At 30.5% G+C, this 12,437-nt stretch overlaps 1 pseudogene; it reads right to left on the bottom strand.

The window, feature by feature from the left end:
• Nucleotides 1-3,097: 3,097 nt before the first annotated feature.
• Nucleotides 3,098-6,992, bottom strand: LOC142529304 (phosphatidylinositol:ceramide inositolphosphotransferase 2-like; annotated as a pseudogene).
• Nucleotides 6,993-12,437: the final 5,445 nt, after the last annotated feature.

Below are 12,437 nucleotides of genomic sequence, written 5' to 3'. Positions count from 1 at the left end.
GGCTCAAGTCATTCATTCAATCAGCCGATCGGTAACGATTCAAGAACCAATAAATTCATATATTCAGATATATAGTACAATATGACCAATAAATTGTGACATTTATAACATGATACAATATATGAATAAAAAAGTAGCTTATAAACTTTAATGTAATTTCCAGTCAAATGGCAAACTCAATTATTGAAAAAACCAGTAGAAAAATCCTACGGTAGAGAAAACATCACATGGACAATTTATTATTTCATCCGATTGATGAGCTCAAGCCAAGATAATTTCCAATAAATAATTTGAGTAATTTTACACTTAATATAACCGATATTAGGTGTTTGAATATTTAGAATCATTTTTGTACAAAATTTGTACTGATATTTTCAGTTAATACTTTAAAAATTCATAACAATTAAAATAAATGTCCAAAAATCATCAAACTTTCTAGATGTGCCTATAAATTGTACAAAATCGTTCGGAAGTCAGAAAAACTCATGAGCGCGTGTTACGCTCCACGCCTTGCCAAAACATGGCCGAGCTCCGACTGCCACGCCCAGCCGGAATTTTTACAGGAGATGCGTCTTGCCATTTCCTACAACTTTCATGTCAAACACTTTTCAAAACTCAAAACGGATCAATAGCAGATTTTAAAAAACTACAATAACTGTCAAACTCATTTTGGACAACCAAAAACAATACTTTTGACGACTGTTTTGTGAACATAAAACATTTTGAACAACTTTTATTTTAAAACCAAATGGAAATTCTTTCAAGAAGAAGGAGTAAATCGAGATTGAAATGGCTACTTGAAACATAAGTTTTTGAAATTTTCCACAAACTGTTCTTCATGATTCTTGATTTTCTGGGCAAAATCAGTTGATGACATTGTTACACCTCTCGTACACTTTGATTTCTGGGTGGAAGATGAGTGTTGTATAAAAATTTCGGATTCTTTTGGAGATGATTTGCTATTTTTTTCTTCACTTTTTCTTATTTCTATCGATTTTTGCTTTATTCCTCATTCCGCCATTTTTCTTATTCTAGCAACCTCGGATCTCGAAAATGTGCTTAAAAGTGATAGAAATTGGTTCTTTTATAGGCAGAATGTAGTGGTTAAAGGCCTTAGATATTTGATACTTTATTTTGGCCAAATAGAGTGTCAATTTTTACAATTTATAATAAAATATAAGTGAGTTTCTTGTCACTTGTTCCAGTCTCATCTTAACGAGTATCAAGCTAAATTCTCAGTTTAAATCGTGGACGGTATTGATTTACATGGGCTCGTTCACAATTTTACAATGAAAATGGACTTAGCCTCGTATAAATTGGAGACCCAAATCAACTTCAGCTCAACCTAGTTAATAAACTTCACATAACATAAATACATCGTCCTTGACTTATTAGTGTGGTAAAGAACATTAAGCCGAATTATTGGCTGTGTACAAAGGACTGGAGCTAACTCGGGAATTAGGCTACAAGAAAGTGCTACTTGAAAGTGACTCAGAGAAAGTGGTGAAATGGTTTCGAAGGCGGCACGGCACATGTTCGGTAGTATTCAACCAGATGTAAGGAACTTATGGCCAAGGAATGGATTGTTAGAGTGTCGCACATACAAGGAACAGAACCGAGCGACAGACTACCCGGTAACAGAAGCACTTAAATATGAAAGAGGATTGAGAACAATCCAAGAACCCCCTGCTAAGCTCAAAGAAATAATGGAGGAAAATATGCATGGAATAAGCTTGTGCAGAAGAGTGCCGAGCAGTTATTTATTTTTAGATCGGATGTCCTCTCAAATATATCCCCCCCAAAAAAAAAGAACGGTAATCCACACAAAAACCTCACAAAACATTATTTTTCATGACATGCTTCATTTACTTCACAAACTTTAATGTGCCATGGAAATGTTTTTTTAAATACCATTGGGTTGAGGAATTTGCTATCTGATATAACTACTATTAACACATGTGAGATTAGAACTCACGATCACATGGGTCTCGTGACCTTACTCAAGGGATATTTGGCCTGCTATGGAAATGTATGCTTGATACAGAACTAAAGATAGATGGGGCAATTAACTTGTGCTATGCATGTGCTCATGAAATTTTTTAATACCCTCGTGAATAACATTTTGTAGAGCATGGTAATAGACAATGAGTTGATAATTTCTTCCCAATACTTGCCCAAAATTATAGCATTAGGACAGGTGATAATTTTTTCTCATAGCAAAAGTTTCCCAACCCCATTATTGCAGATAAAAAGGGAAATTCACGGACCCAAACTCGACGGAGTGTAGTATATTCCAAGTTTAGGCATGGTCCCAGAAATTTTCGACAGAACAAACAAATTCAATAGATGGGCTCCTCTAGCACATGGGATTAGGCCAATTTTCATTCATTTCTAAATCAAGAAATGTATTCTTTCGTGGGTGGAAATAGTGGGGGTAGCCTCTGCAAGACATGTGATGCAAGATTCATTTGGATATAAGATAAGGACATGTTTCTAATATCGAGAGGTTCTTAAATCTTAACTAGCAAGGCAAATTTTCTCCTGTCAAGATTTAGGTCAAGCATGTATTGCCCACACAAATGTCCATTTCACCACCAAAACCATCCAAACATACAGGTATGGTGGCCATGATAGTTGGGAAAGTAGGATTACATAAAAATGGACTCGAGTTCATCAAAAGCTCCTTGCGTTGTACTGACACTTCTTCGGGCCGACCAAAAGGTAAGTGAGTCAAACTGCTCACGGGCCTCTTATTTGAGTCAAGCTTAAGAAATTTCAGCCGTTCGTGTTCGAAAAAACTCAAACTCAGATCGACTCTGTATCGAGTCAATTCAATAAGCTCACAAGCTGATTCAACCTAACTTATACGTCTATGCAAGACCGACCAAACAAAATATATATATATATATATTAAATTAAATTTTATCTTTTAGAAAACTGAGTCTTTCTCCCCCACCACAACCAAATACATTGATTTTCTAAATCCACCTGTGTCGCTTTATATGATCTCGCAGAAGGATATCCGATAAGATTGTTTTCTTGATAATAATAATTATTTAAAGATTCCCATTTATTTATCAAGAAATGGAGAATTGAAAAAGGATGAAGGTAAATAATGATTAAGGAATAAGAAAATATGGAATTCCGAGATACATTATGGAAATATTTTTATGACATAATACAACTCCATCTACGGATACAAAATTCAGAGAGGAGTTACCCGACTCGCATGATATTGAATACAATTGATGTCTGCTGATCGTGCAGAAATCAAGAAGTTTCTTGATTATAAACCATTGATAATTGCCTCAACATGTACAATGTTTCCTTCTTCCATAATCTTGCCATTAATTTGAGTTCTTGGCCTCTGAAGAGAAAACGAGCAATTTCATATTACAAATCAAATTCGTCAAGCAGGTAAAAGAAATGTAAAATATAAGTTTTGTACCCAGTCAGTAGAATCTCCAGTATTTCCATTCAAGAGTTTGTGATTAATTTCTTCCTTAGTCTTGTTATCCTTGCTCAATGGCAGCAAGAACGCTGCAGCTCCAGAACGATCAGGAAGTTCTGCAGAAACAATTAGCAAGTTAAGGCTCGAGATTTAGCCAAAATAATATATTAAAAAAACAGATATGTGCATTTGAAGAAAAAGAATGCCAACCTGGCAATTTTTTGTCTATAAAGAACACGACCAGATTAACGGTGTACCTGGCACAAAATCGGGCATCAGAAATCTACATCATCAACATTTGAAATTTGAAGAAGGAATCTTTAAGTAAGCATATTTTTACCATGCCACAACAATATCAACTGTGTAATGTTTCCGCGCTGCAATAATCAACAAGCTCTGGATTACAACAGTTAACCAGGCACACTGCTTCAGAATCCTGGGACAACACACCGATATGCAAGCAAAAACTTTAGAGAATCGAGGTTAAAAGAGTGCATTTTGTTGTTTTACAAAACAAAACCATCCGCTCTCATAATGGACCCGTTTTTCTGTATGTTACAAACAAAGACCGCATATCAAATTTTTTATATATGTATCTGTTCTATTAATAAAAGATGATGTATAGGTAAAAATATAGTATTGAGATAGCCTATGATATTTACCTTCGAGTACCGTACTTATGATATGTCCGAACAAAGACTAGGGAGAATATCATGTGAGACGAAAATATCAAATCACCACAACCAAAAAGCACTTCACTAGGAACTGCACAACCATAAGGATTCCAATGAAAAAAAGAACTTTAAAAAACTATTCAGAACAGCAGAAGGAAATCAAGGCATTTGTTACCTATTAATAAAACTTCCAAAATATTATCAGGACGAGGCAGCGTGGCAAATTTTGATCCCTATATCATTCATAACAATGTTCAGATGTAATTAATATATATCTATTTATATGTGCTGAAGGAAATATTAAACGATGGCAAACATCTTCAGCAGAAAGTGAAAGCACAAGATATCAACAGAGAAAAGAATAATTTGTGCCATTTTTACCTCCCGACAATGGTAGTTTGGACCGGGTAGTTGTGTAGAGTAGAAAGTTATGATTCGAAGAATTTGACAAGCCTGCAGCAAAGGGAATTAGCTACAAAATCATTATCGTCAATGCTTTGGGAATGCTATAAAATAGACCATAGTGTCACACAGCCGGGAGTTTCATTTTCCATTAAGATAGACAATTGACAAGGTTGAATCATATTACAGGTCGTTATAAAACAATGTAATCACAAATTTAGTGCACAAAAACTTTATTGAAAGGACCGTCAAAATTACACTACTTATTGAAAGGACCGTCAAAATTACACTTACAACTAAGCATGCCAAAACTCTGCACCATATCAGGACAGTGTAGATCTTCTTGCTTTTTGTAATGAAAGGATGGAAAGTCCACTGTAGGAAGCATCACAAATATTTAGTGCATTAGACTTCCCAGAGAATTTGAAAAATACTTGAACAATAGAAGGAAAACTCACCAACACAAAAGATAAAAAAACAAATGTAAATACAAATTCACTAATGTAAGCTCTGTCTTGCCCAAGCTCCTACAGTTTAGGAAATTGAAACCATGAGTAAAAATCCCCAGAAGCAATAGAGTTAAGCAACAGCATTAGAAGAATATTTTAAGCTTACTGGAAGAAGATAGAAGCCAACATCCTGAAGTATTGGTCCTGGCCGATGAAAAGTAATGGACTCCTCGAGCTGCCAGCCCATGGATGTACTGGTAAAAGGCAGTGAAGACAAAGATCACAAATTACAAACTAGAGAGCACATAGCCAATTCCCATCCAAGGAAATCTTAGTCACAATGAAAAGTGCTAGAGAGAAGCTTATCGTCCTTCCAAAAAGACCAATATCAATGCCCGGAGAATGACAATTATTTAGCAAATATGGCATTTATAAAATAAACTTCCCAAAAAACTTGAGCCATTGGCCAAAATATTGGAATGAGCAACGAGAAACTCGTTATAGCTCTAGAGAAAAATCTTACTATAAGTGGCAAGTTTATCATGTATCAATGTAGGCTCCCATTTAATTTACTGAATGAGTTTAAAAACCCAAGTGTCTTCCCCATCCTACGTGATTTACTTTTCCCACTATGTAATTCCTCATGTTTTGCAAAAAATAAAATGAAACTCACAATATAACATGCATTTTCCTTTTATCCAAGAAGCCACCACATTTCTAAAATAAATTCACCATTTCTTCACACATATCAGATATCCCATTCTCCCACTAATCAGTCCATCTGAATACACCTCTAAATAACAAAAAAAGGTAAAATAAAAGGTAGCCATTAGAAGTAAAAAAGTATTTTCAAACATGGGTTCTTCTGCGGACATCCATTTTTTAAACACATTTTTGTTTCTTCAATCACATATTCAAACATGGATGTTTCATGCTTTTGTTGACTTTCTATTGAAAAGCCAACGGAAGTAAGCTTCGATGCATTGACTTTTTACCCCGCAAAAGTCGTAGCCACGGATATCATAACAAAATTTCAGTCATCTTCACAATTGGTTGTTGATTAATTGAAGAATAACTAAAGAATCAGAACGGATTATACATGTAGTTCTCAGGTTTTTACAACACATGATGTCCATTAAAAATATTGTCTTTGCCAGAAAATATCTCTGATTCTATAACCAGCGAAAACCAAACACCAGAATCAAGCAGAGACTGATCCATTAAAATTTAAAGGTGCACAAACCTGGCAGATGAGGCCCCCTAAAATATACTTCCAATTTTCTGCAAGAAGCTTGATTTCTGTTGTAATTTCCGCACAAATTCTCTTCCATAACTTCACATCAGGAAGACAAAAACACAAATCAATAAAAAAAGAAAATATATAATCAGCATGAACACTAAAGTAAAAACAAGAAAGACGAAAATCAGAAATCAATCAACTGAAAAAGAAAAAGTGTATATTAACTAAAAGGACGAAATGAAAAAAAAAGGAAAAGGAAAAAGCCCAACCTTTGAAGCCTCGCGACCTATGTAATAAAACGACATCTTCTATGTGAGTTTCAGACGACAACAATGCCATACTACATCAGATACAGACTTTCCTGAAAATCAGCTTCCTTCATCCCTCACAAAAATTCAATTTCTTTCGATATTCGATTAAGAATCCAAGGAGAAAACCGAAAATTCCGCTCCAATATCCGAAACGCACAAAACCCAGTTACCAAATCGAGGATCTTTGAAGATAACGGCCGATATTTGCAGTTGCAGTGCGAAAAGAAATTTCGAATGTTTGAAATCAAAATCGCAACAGAGGAGCCGCTCTCTCTCTCTCTCTCTCTCTAAACTGGGATACAGAGTTGATTGTTTATTTTTCCTCTATTTTTTCGCTCGTAGTATAAATTTAATTCTGAGTTGTTCTCTCTCTCTCTCTCACTAATTTTGTTTTGATTTCTCTCCCATGAACGCGAGTTGAACACGGACACGCACACAGTTAAGAACGAGGGAGGAGGGAAGGTAAAGATTTATTTTATTATATAAAAAAAATAAGAGGGAAAAATAAATTTTAATTTTATAAGGATTGAAACTTATAATCTTGTCACACGGAATATATATATATTTATGAGGTACATATATATTTTAATTTAAAAAATTAATAAAATAAATCGCTCTTTTTCCTTTATCTAACTCTAACTACATATTTTTTCATAACTAAATTTTATGTGTTTGAAATTTGTATATATAATAATTGAAAAAATAGAAAATATTGTTTTAGCATGAAAATGTAGAAGACATAAAAGTCCAGTTTTTTTTAAAGTAATTGACTTAAAATTTTAAATGTGATATTTAACTTTTCATAACTTCTATATATTTTTTATATAAAATAAGAAGTTGAAGAAATCAAAGATTCTCGATGATAGTTTATGGAAGACATTCACACTCTCATGTTGCGTATATAATTAATTAATAATAAATTTTTTATAATATAAAAATTTTTAGTGAGACTGTTTTATAGTTTGATTTCATGAAACAGATCTTCAATTCAACTTATAAAAAATTATTATTTTTTATGTTAAAAGTATTACTTTTCAAAGTATATATGTTTCAAGTTTATCCATCTCATAAATAAATATAAACATGTGAGATGGTACAGAGCTACTCTTCTTACAAATTTAATAACCTTAAAATTTAATTTATTTTAAAACATTCATATAATAAAAAACAACCAATAGACCAAATAATCTTTTATCTTATATTCTTTTTCTTTGAAGCCATATTTCTTTACTTGATTGCTTTGGTATTATCAAATTGCCGTTTCACGATTTTTTAAAAAATATATATATACTGTGACATGATAAATGTAGTGAATATATAACAATATTTTTTCAAATCGTAACTGTTCCTAAACATCTAGACTTCTATACTATCTTATTAAGTTTGAAACATTTAGAGTAGCTAACTTTGGTGTCATGGTCTATTTTAATAATTATATATATTAATAAAATGTTCAAATTGTAATGTAAGTTATATGTAGTTCAGCAGATATAGTCATTGTTTTTTGAGATTTAGGTTATAGGTTCAATTCTCACTGAGTTCATTTTTTTATTTTTTTATTTTTTAATTTACATATCAAAATTACAGTGTAGTCCCTAACTATTTTTTATAATTATTTTTTGATTCTCATTTAAATATAAATCAAATAAATTATAAAAAATATTATGCACCAGTGTATATATATATATATATTCTTTTTTCTTTTTTTTTTTTGGAATGAACAATGCGTAGGAACCTTGCTCTCTTGGTCATGTCTGCGTAAGATTTTTTGCATTCTTCGTGCGATGGTTGTTTATGTCTGATATTGTAACATCAACGTGACTTTGAATCCACTATTTTAGTTGTTTGCTGATTCATGATTTGTTGGCTAATTGATGATAAAGTTATAGGAAAACTAGTCATATGGGTATCATGAGTTGACATAATTTTGATTCTGGTATTTTAATTAGTGAATTTTGGGTTTTAATATAATGCTTTGTTTCTTTTATAATTTTTATTAATTATTTTTTAATAAAAGTTTTGTTTGTTAGGCTAATCAAAGTTTTATATTAATTGATATTAATCTCCGAAATCAAATCGAACAATGATGTTTTAAAAAACAAGAATCGAAATTCCAAATAACCAAACTTAATTTTTCAGTTAATTCAGCTCGATCGATTATTTTGGTTGAAATCGATATTTTGCTCACACATAGACTTAATTGACGCTCAGTTCATATCATTTTTTTTAAGCCAACATAAAAAAATTAATACATATATTTTGACATTAACAAACACCAAAAAATAAGATGGACATTAATAGGAAGTAAAAAGTCTGCTATATTATTCAAATCATTATACTCGAAATTTAAATCGTTGATAAATCATAGAATACCACATATTATTATTCACATCGATATTTTACAAAATTTTAAAGGTATTTTTCTCAAAATCAATCTTTATAAAATACAATAATTTATACTGAAAATTTAAAATTTTATAAAAAAAATTTAGTATTAATATAAATTAAATAAAGATCTAATAAGATATGTAGTAATTATATAATTATATTATCATATTAGCTCCCTCAATTTAACATATCTTTGTGTTGATGTATAAATAATCTAAAATATATAATTGGAACTTAAAGTTAAGTCCTTCAATTATTTGAGTGTGTTGATATTTGATTATATTTATTTATAGAATGTATTTTATAAAATTAATAGTAAATAACTCATCATATTTGTATCAACAAAGCAAAATAAAAAATATATATATAAAAATAAGATAGATTTAAAAAAAGTACTCAAAAACCAAAACTATTAACCCTAGCTAAAGGGTGGCACTCCCACCCTCGGATATTATGTATATACAACATGTCAACAACATCTATCATTAAATTAAGGGTTACCTAAGATGTTATGTATGTACTACATGTCAACAACATTTAATCGTTAAATCAGCGTTCATGAAAAATAAAGTTCAAAACTAATAGGACCAAACTTGTATCATTTTCTCTAAAATTATAATAAAATCGAGTTCATTATATTTATTGCCAAGTTTATTGGTTGGCACAAATTGATGTCATGATCATATTTTATTGAAACAGTATATATTTTGATGAAATCCAAGTGCTTTGTCACGTCGTTAGCTAAGATAAAAGGGCTCGGTCAACATGACCGAATCACGACCCGATACACACACAAAATTATAATGCCCCACCATCTTCGTCCACGTGCCCACCTTTTTAACTAATCTTTCTTAATCCCACAATTTCATAAAATTACATACATAACCGACGGAATAAATATTTGGAATTTTGGCAAAAACTTGTATGAGACGATCTCATGGATCATATTTTATGATACGGATATCTTGTTTGGGTCATATATGAAAAAATTTTACTTTTTTATTGTGAACCGTGAGACTGTCTCATACAAGTTTTGTCATAAATATCTGGGTGGGTTGCACAACTCCGGAGTTAATAATATCAGTATCTCACATATACGATGCACAAAAAATTAAAATTAATTAGTATGAATGTTTAAATAATTATTTAAAATTATTAGGATAATGAATATATTTAATTATCATATAAAAAAATTATATTATTTGAGATCTTATTCAAATAACGATAATAATCCTACCGTCAATTTGAATTATTTAATATTACATTCGATATATTGATTGAATGAAACTGTTCCTAATAAAAAGAGTAGAAAGATATATAAAAAATCATTTATTATTTGTCAATCAAAATTTTAAAAAATAAATAATTTTGTTTCTTCCAAAAACTCATTTAATAGATGAAAATTTTGATTAATTTGTTTAAATTATTTTTTAATATTTTTAAAAATATTTATGCTAAAATTTGAATTAAATAATAAGAATATCGATGTGTGGACAATCAATATACCAAAAAAATGATGAGATTTTTCAATAAAAAGTTGAAAAACGTAATATTATATAAAAAGTTTATATGAACTGAGTCGACTAGTCTCATGAATATAGATATATGAGACTGTCTCACATAAGACTAGGGATGTAAATGAACCAAACCGTTTGTGAGCTATTCGAAGCTCGATTCGATAAAAGCTCGTTTAATGAGGCTCGTTAAGATAAACAAACCAAACTCAAGCTTTACAGTATTCGGCTCGTTAGCTCGTGAACATGTTCGGTGGTAAGTTCATGAGTAATTTTTTAGATGAAAAAATAATAGTTTTGATATTTGATTTATTGATTTTGCATATTATTTATGAAATATATAGAAAAATCTATTAAATTTATTTATTATAATAAATTTATAAATTTTAATAAGAATAATATATTTTTCTTTAAATATATAATTTATTTTTAATTAATTTAATGAAAATTTAAATGTATAATTCATATTTATTAAGCTTGTTTAGGCTCGATAAATGCTTGAATAAGCTCGTGAGCCATGCATATATTGTTAAATAAAGCTCGAGCTCGGCTCGATTATAAACGAGCCAAGATCAAACATTCAAGAGTTCGGCTCGGCTCGACTCGATTACATCCCTACATAAGACTTACTCAAACTAACATACGTAAATTTATTTTTTTCTACCTTGAGTAATTTTTTCGTAAATACGCAGACAAGCTTTTTAATTAAACTATTAATTTCTAAAATTTTTTTAATCATCGTAACACATTATTATAAAGTATTATTTTCTTCAAATATATATTGTATCTAATTTTAAGATAGTTTTTTATTTTCAAATAATTATTTTTATTTTTAATAATAATATTTATTTTTTAGTTTATAAATTGCAAAAGAATTGTAAATATTTGTACAATTCATAATTATCGTGTTTTTCATTGTAAATTTAAATTTCTCAAATAAATTTCCTTAAGTGAAATAATAAAATTTGTACTGTAAATAATACTTTAGAACAAAATGAGAAAACCGATATTTTTAAAAAAGACGATCGTTCCACTACGACTTGGTTGTCAATAATGAAAACCAAAAGCTCACCCCCCAAAAAAAAATGGTCTTCCTATTTCATCTTTTCTGGAATCTCTTTATACTTGAACCGAACTCCACACTATCGGTACGCAACTAGTCGGGTAGTTACAAGAGTCGGATAGTAATAGCTACACGGGAAAAATGGAGTATTCGAACCGAACTATCCAAAATATGAGAAACCCGACTCACGCCCACCCCAAACTTGACAGGCGGTCACTTCAAATCTTCATAATTTCATCGTGTCTACAAAACATCATCGTGATCATGGGAAAAAAATAGCACTAAGCATGCGTCATCGAATACTTTATTCCATCACTTTGTAATTTGTACACTTCACGCGTAATTTGGATTGAAAACGAGATTGAGATTCGTGCTATAGTGGTGAGGTCCATGTGTACAATTGAGTTGTAATTACTCTATATTACATGTTTCTATTTCTTTTGTCATAACGATGAGGTATAGGTTCAACCACCTCCACAAAATATTTAAAAAAATGAAGAAAAAAAAAATCGTTCTCAGAATTGTATATATACAGTCATGTATTGGTATTGGATTATTGATTGAGACTGACAACTTGCAAAAAAAAAATAAGTTGATTATGATAGACCGACAATTTACAACAAACATCGGGCAACAAATAACGCTCATACAAAACTATGAAATAAATTAATCAAAACTTTAAAATACAACATCATTAACGAATTTATATACAAATATGTAAATAAAATAAATTAAATAATAAGATAATTAATAGAATTTTATCACAAAATGTAACATATTGGATAATATATTATGAATAGGTCTTTTGTGAGATTGTCTCAAGAATCTTTATCTGTGACACATGTCAACTCTACTGATATTCACAATAAAAAGTAATACTCTTATCATAAAAAGTAATATTTTTTCATGGATGACCCAAATAAGATATATGTCTCACAAAATACG

Source organism: Primulina tabacum, chromosome 16 (assembly GCF_025594145.1).
Source record: "Primulina tabacum isolate GXHZ01 chromosome 16, ASM2559414v2, whole genome shotgun sequence".
NCBI classification, from domain to species: domain Eukaryota; kingdom Viridiplantae; phylum Streptophyta; class Magnoliopsida; order Lamiales; family Gesneriaceae; genus Primulina; species Primulina tabacum.
Note: the sequence above shows the minus strand (reverse complement) of the source record. Positions and strands in the feature narration are given on the sequence as shown.